Source organism: Aptenodytes patagonicus, chromosome 1, assembly GCF_965638725.1.
Source record: "Aptenodytes patagonicus chromosome 1, bAptPat1.pri.cur, whole genome shotgun sequence".
Taxonomy (NCBI): Eukaryota; Metazoa; Chordata; class Aves; order Sphenisciformes; family Spheniscidae; genus Aptenodytes; species Aptenodytes patagonicus.
The window spans coordinates 196,799,014-196,806,255 of record NC_134949.1 but is presented as its reverse complement, the minus strand read 5'-3'; the positions used below and the strand labels follow the sequence as shown (position 1 = coordinate 196,806,255).

The 7,242-nt window shown below is 36.3% G+C and overlaps 1 long non-coding RNA gene across 2 annotated transcripts in view; it reads left to right on the top strand.

Moving 5' to 3' along the window:
- The window catches only part of LOC143173924 (uncharacterized), a 64,655-nt gene that overhangs the window by 51,671 nt on the left and 5,742 nt on the right, over positions 1-7,242 (top strand). For both annotated transcript variants that reach the window (XR_012997845.1, XR_012997846.1), the window contains exon 3: positions 5,914-6,006. This is a non-coding gene — a long non-coding RNA (uncharacterized LOC143173924). The remainder of the gene's footprint in view (positions 1-5,913; positions 6,007-7,242) is intronic.

Below are 7,242 nucleotides of genomic sequence, written 5' to 3'. Positions count from 1 at the left end.
CGGTTATGCTGCCACATGCTATCACATTTATCATCTCTGCCCCTTTGGGTATTAACGAAGGACCGAAGTGCTGTTCATCGCGTATTGCACAGGGCTATTTTTCCCCCCCCTCTTAGCGTTAAAACGCGAGTTTCCTTCCTGAACTAGAGGGGGGGAAACATAATCCGAGGCCATTTGAATCGTGCCAGCTATTTGTAGGTGTTTTTCCTCTCCTCCCACACACCCCAAAACCGGGTAAATACCCTCCCCATAGATAGCCTAGCCTAATACTGTGATCAGAGCTGGCCATTCACCTCCTCTTCTCCGCCTACAAAATTCTCTGTCTCTGTCACCCGGGTCGCTATTTGTCATTGGCTTAGCTATTTTTTGGTGGCTGTTTCTATGTCATTTCTCGCTGGCCAGCAGCTCTCGGTCTCTCGTAGCTGTATAAGCGCGATCGTGCTTATTGTGATAGGCGCCGAAATCGCTCTCGCAGTCTATCTGCTGCGCGATTCCCCCGTCGCACACGCATAAATATGTGACACGGTGCCTTTTCCTCCACGACGCCGTTTAACCCCCTCGGGGCTGGGTTTGGCGTGGGCGCTTGCGTTTCGGAGTTGCGCACACACACACGCAAGACATCTTTTTGTCGCGGCCGTTCCTCGGTGGGAGCGCAGGCAGGGATAACACCGTGCAGCGGGGCAGGGAGCTCCGCAGCAGCGCGGTAAGCTCAGGCGCTGGCAGGCCAGCGGGCTCCTTCCCAGCTACAATTTCTAGCGTTACTTTTTATTCCTCTTCCTACTTCCCTCTTCGCTTTCGGCCGCCCGACCTTTCCTTTTTTTTTTTGGTTGGTTTTTTTTTATTATTATTATTTTTTTCCGGAGGCAGGAAGGCGTATGGATATTTTCCCCGATACCGTGTGATCGGCGGGCGCTCGGGGCTGCCGTCGAGCCGGCGGGCGCGCAGGATGCGCAGCGAAGGCAGCATCGGGCCCCCGTTAAGGCGCCCGTTCGGCAGAGACTGGACCGGCTGCTGCCCCCCCTGGTTGGCTGCGGGGACGCGGTGCTGGGAATGGGAGGTTGGACCGGGTCACAGCCTTTCCCCGCTCCTCTCCCACCCCCCCCCACCCCCCCCCCCACCCCGCCCCCCCGCACATCCCTCCGTGGCGTTCAAAGCCAGAACCGGCCGCCTTGCGCTTTAGCACCCTCGCCACCGAAAATAACGAGTTAACCGAAGAACGTAGGAGGGACGTAGAGAAGAGTTGGGGTGCAGAAGTGCTGTACAAAAGATTTCTGTGTACATGGCTGAGAGCGTGTAGTCTTAAAGTGAAATGCAAAACTTAGTGTTTCCAGCATGGCAACTGGATTGTGATTCAAGGTATTTTCTGTGTAACGCAGAAATACAATAGTTCAAGGAGGTTTTTCTGCCTCGAATCCTTAGTTTCCCTGGATTCTTTTAATCCAGTACACAAATTACACTTTTTCAGTCCTTTTTTCCTGGGAATAGCTGCTTCGTTTGTCTCCGGAATTTATACCTTTATGCCCTGATAGCTAGAAAATTCAGTTTAATCTCTGAAATTGCAAGACTAGGAAGATCCTATTGAAATTTAGCACTTATTTCTTTAGATTTGCATCATTACTTTCAGAGTGTTTTCAGAAATGTTTTTAACAGTTAGTATGGGAATGTGCACAAAGCTGTTTCATTGTAGCTGTGTATACTTCGAAATATCAGGATTTGAAGAGATTTACACTATTCAACAGTGGAAATGCACTCACAGACACTGACTTTCACTTTCAAGGAAATAACTGTCCTGACTCATAGCTAATTTAGGAAAAATAAAATCTATAATTCAGTATTGTACAGGTGCGTATGCATTTTTATCCTAGTATTTGACAGTCATGTTCAACAGCATGCAATTTATACCTATTTTTCATTCTAATTAAAATCTCTGCTTAGCACATATTTGACTACATAAAACAACTGTTCTTTTCAGCTTTTTTATTTCTCAGCTGCACCATTCCCATATTTTACAATTACATAAAGGTGGGTGTGGCTAAAATGAAAGCAGTAAGCAATCTAATACCAATATATAGTGTATGTTAAGTAGGTTTTCCTTTCTTATATTTGATGTACTCCTTATTTTTGAGATATTTGGGGGAAAAAAATCATGTAGCTTAAATAGACCCTTGTAGAACTGCTTGCATTTTTCACCTTAGTTAAAATGTCAAACATTAACTGGGATTACTTGGCCCTGGAAAAGTTACATTTGGAGGAAATATCAAATGAACTTAAAGATCTAAACATATATATTTATATTATATCAATAAGTGGAAGTTAAAGTTCTATGCTTAATAGAATATTGCTTAGGTATACCATGTAGCATAGTGTGTGTATTTTTTTTTTTTTAATTTGTTTCTTTTCAGTCTAATCCTTTATCTTGATTCTTAGGAAGAACATCCAGATAAGCTTCAATTGTCTTTTTTTTGTTTGGTTGGTTGTTTTTTTTAAGCCCACTAAGTTGCACTGAAAGTTTCCAAAAGGTACCCTTTCATTTTATAGATATAAATCTACTGAAGCTTGGAGTAACTCTAAGATTTTTAATTTTCAGAAATAGCAGTAATTTGACAGTGTGACTATATATCTATGTGACTTTTTCATGTGTTAGGGTAGTATTACATAGGAAGCTTATTGTAGTAACATTTTAAAGGCAGACTATATATACGATAACAAGGTGTCATGGGGTTCTTTTTCTGTTTGGTTGGTTGGTTTTTTGCTTAGCTTCTGGGATTCTGAACTTCTTACTGTTCCATCCAAAATGTAATGTCATGGAAGGAATTTTGCTGCTAAATTGTAGTCTTCATTTCCTTAATTATCCTTATGACTAATAAGTCAGATTCTGTAGTGAAGTGCAACTGGAACTGCATACACACTACCTGTCTATGTACACCCTGCCTGTGAACACTGTAGAGAAGGTGCACATCTCATCCATCTTGAATGTCAAAAGCCATCCTAACAGGTGTATCAACACTTTTCTGTAACACTTTTACATATCTACAAGCACACGACCTTTCTTTATATAAAAAGTAGCTACATAACAGTTACCATTTCTTTTATAGGACCTTACTGTTTTTTGTTGTTTGCATTAGGAAGCAATTAACTACTGAATATGTAAGGGAGAACTGAGAAGCTTATCACTATATTCTACGAATATGCTGCAGGTATTCTGTTTTGTAGATAAAGTCATCCACCCACACCCAAAGGCCCATTACAAGTCATTCCAGTAATTTACATTCATTACAAACTGTCAAAGGTAGAGCGCATCTTGGACTAGTTTTGACTGTCTGTGAAAGAAATAGGGAATGAAATTGCAGGCTTTGGTGTACAAACAGAAAATTATTTTTATGATAAAGTTTTTAAAACTAAAAATAACTTTATGTACACCAGTAAGTGTTCTCCACAGATTTTTTTATTTTTTTATTTTTTTTTTTACATATGTATATTATTACAAGTTCTAAACACTTAACATCTAACACTGGAACCCGATCTCAAAAATTATGACCTTTTCTATTATAAGTAATACTTGGAAAATTTTCTTTGAACAGGCTGCCCAAATTACTCTTGTACATAGTCCTCTGTGACTCTTCTCACAGCCATCTATTTTTTTTAATAGAACTAGTAATGTATTTTAAAGGTAGAAAAAAAAATTATATGCCCCACAAGTACGAAGGGGACATCAGACAGAGTGAAGATCTGTAGCTACAGATTTCTGGCAAGTTTTTTTTACTCAGTGAAAATGTTGCTTTGCAATTTTATTTTTGTTTTGTGCATTATTGGCAGGGGTTACGTAGAATTTTTAGGTAACTGATATGTTAAGACATAAGCTAGATAAGTTAGGTTTCAAAAAGAATCTCTTTATTGAAAAATATCTTGATTTTGGATACTGGACAATTTCAGAAATGAGCTAGGTATAAAAATTTCTGCCCATGTTTAATAGGGTGTCAGGCAATGTCTGTACTGATTTTTTTTTTTTAACCCTTTATTGTAAATTTTTAAAACACTCCAATTCTGATAAAAAAACTTTGGGCTATATCTAGTCACTAGACAGTTGATAGTACCACAACTGAGGAACAGTTTTGATCTTAGCTTCGTATGTTGTTGTGTGAGAACTCCAGCAGGCTTGCATGAATATTAGAGGGTAGCAGAACTTGAGCTCTAGTGCAGCTAACACTTAAAGTTTGGCAATTTTTTACTTTAATATTTGCATCTAATAATATTTTAGTGTATTATTAAAAAAATAAATTCTTTTTACAGAGAATAGTAAGTTTTATAACTTTATATAATTCTAAACACTTTTCCATATCTCGGTAATGCACAGTTGCTAGTGTGTAAGGATGACCTCACACACACACACACATGTATTTATTACCACATTCACACAACAGTAGAAAATGTAAGTTATGTACATTTAGCTTTTATTTTGTTAAAAGTTTCCCGAGGTGTCTTCTAAAACTGAAGACGATATTGTTATATTGCTCAAAACTGAAAAATAGCAGTGACTTTCAGTGATCGTTATTAATGTCTAAAGGAAACCACTGTTAGAAATAGGACCCCCCCACCCCGTGACTATTTAGTTTGTTTTCAGACGCTGCAATGAGTGTATCTACAGTAAATAGATTATTAATAAACTTTTCAACATTGAATCTAGTTGCAATTAATTATTTTATTTAGCATGAACTAAAATTCACTTGAAGATTTGGTCTGAGAAAAAGATAATTACACATCAAACAGGGCTTAAGCTTGTATTTTCATTTTTAAATGGTTTTATGTAAGTTCAGTTTCAATATTATCTCTAAGTATATTAAATCTCAATATAAGCATGGGGGGGAATTTTCAGAAGAACTTTTGTGTTTCTGGTTTAAGAACAGAAACTTTTTTTTTAAAAAGGTGAGATAGAAGATGTGTGGAATACATGAAAATAAAGACAAACTTCTTTTTCTTGTTAAAGCAGGGTGCTGCTTATAGTTCCATAGCTGTGAGGGGGTTTTTAGTATTTTCTGGAATACACTTAAAGAATAAAGAACAAATTTACTGAAATATTTGTAAACAGGTGACCTGATCTAGGCATCTGCTACTCATTTATTAGGCATAGGATGTGTCTTGTCATGGTATCTACAGTGCAAAAGTCAAAATAAATTTAAAAATTTGGCTGTGTGAATGTATTGTTTCCTCCAGTAGATATTTGACTATAGTTACTACCTCTATCAAGTTATACTTTGTTCTTACCTGATCATGGCTAATTACTTATGGCTTTTTTTTTTTTTAAGTTTTAAAATTTTATTTCATCTCTGAGTGTATTATATGACTGTAATATTTCATTTTATGTTTTAAAGTAGCTAATATTTGTAAGCTACTTTTTAATAAAGGCAATAATGGTACTGCCTTGAAGTGCAAAAAAAAATTAAAGCTCCTTAAAGAAAAACACTAGAAGTTAAATACTTAACAGTCAGTAGCATATTTTAGGAAATATGACAGTAGTAATCACGCATCCATTAAGTAGTTTATACTTACCTGTTTGCTTGTTTGAGGGTGGAAGGAGAGATTGAGGGAAGGGGGGGAGGGAGAACACCCCCCCACCCCCCACCCCCTTTTTTTTTTTCTTCCTCTTACTTTCATCTTAAAATGCTGTGGGAAGAATGAAAGCAGAAACATGCTAATCTGATTTGTTTCAGGAGGCTTCTGATAATAAAGAGGCATATCACAGGTGTTCCTAATCAAGTCAGTTTGGTTAAAAAAAATAAGTATTTTTAAAATTAGGATTTCCTGTAACATAGACAATGCAAGGGTCAAGCCGATGACCTACATCTATGTTTGGGGATCAACCATGAAACTGTGGGTGTTGGAAATATGTTATAATACATGACGTTTTTATTGCAGGTTTCGACCTTTCAATAGAGAGCTGATTTTGGAGAACGGCTAGCTCCTGTGACTGAAAAACTCTCTCTGGAAAGTTGATGGAGCATGAGCATGGTATATATTATATTAACATTTCTCTTATTACATATGTTCTTTATTTTAAAAAAATGTATACAGTAGTATAACTTACTCAGATTATTCAAAATAGGCCAGTTCTGCTGGGTTTGTTCAAGATTTTTTTATTTGTTAAAATAATTCTTCTTTACACTCCTTCTGTAAAATTATAAAAGACTAAGTAAAAGTATTTGCACAAGCTGTACTCAGAAGGAAATGAAGTGGCCAAAAATATGTATAAAAAGCTGAGTTTGCAACAGCCTTGATGATTGGAGTTATATAAATTCTCCATATAGTATTGTTCTCATATTCTTGTCTTGGGAATTACTCCAACTGAAATGTTGCTAATCAAAAAACAAAGTATGGATGATATAGTGTTTATTTTTAAATAACTTTATTTTTTGTTGGAAGGGTGTGTTAAAGAACAGATTAGAGAGCTAGCTGAGTGCATTTCAATGTACTGTGTAAAATTTGTTTTTAAAGACATTAATAATCTAGCTACCTGACAAGCAAAGAAGCAGAAAACAAGAAAAAATAGTCTTCAGAGCCCTCCACCTGTACCAGAATAGTCAGAAATTTTATTATTTTATCTATTCGTCAGTAAATAGATATTATATAGTAAAACAGTGAACATTTAAGAATAATTAGTATGGACTATGCTACACTCATATTGCAAGTCCTGCCTTGCACTAGAAGTACTAATTTGGCTGAAACTGAGAAATCCATTCAGAGTAATCATAACCTATCTACTTGTATATGAATAATCTTAACTAACCATTTACATAAACAATTGAAATTAAAATAGTAACTGCTCTTGGATTGAGTAAATTTGTTTAAATACTGAATGGTGTAGTAAAAACTGTAAGACTTTATCTTCAGCAAAATATATTACAGTACAACAAATTTTATGAACATGTCGTGACTTTAGCAATTCCAGCTGAAAGCTGGAATCCAGTTTTTATCCTTAATCAAATCTGTCTGTCTTCAAGAGCACATTTTTTTTGTAGGAATTAATTGTACCATAAAATAAGAGAAATTATAAAAAACAAAATTTTAGATTATCCCAGTAACTGCTAATTTATACCAAGCAAATCCAGTGAGGTGTAAATTTCATATTTCCTCATTGTTGTAACTAATGGCTAGTGTAACTGAAGAATTGCTGGCTTTTACCAGTAATACACCTCCTTTTATAGAAGTATTTGAGACAGACATGTTCTGAATATATTTTTCATATAA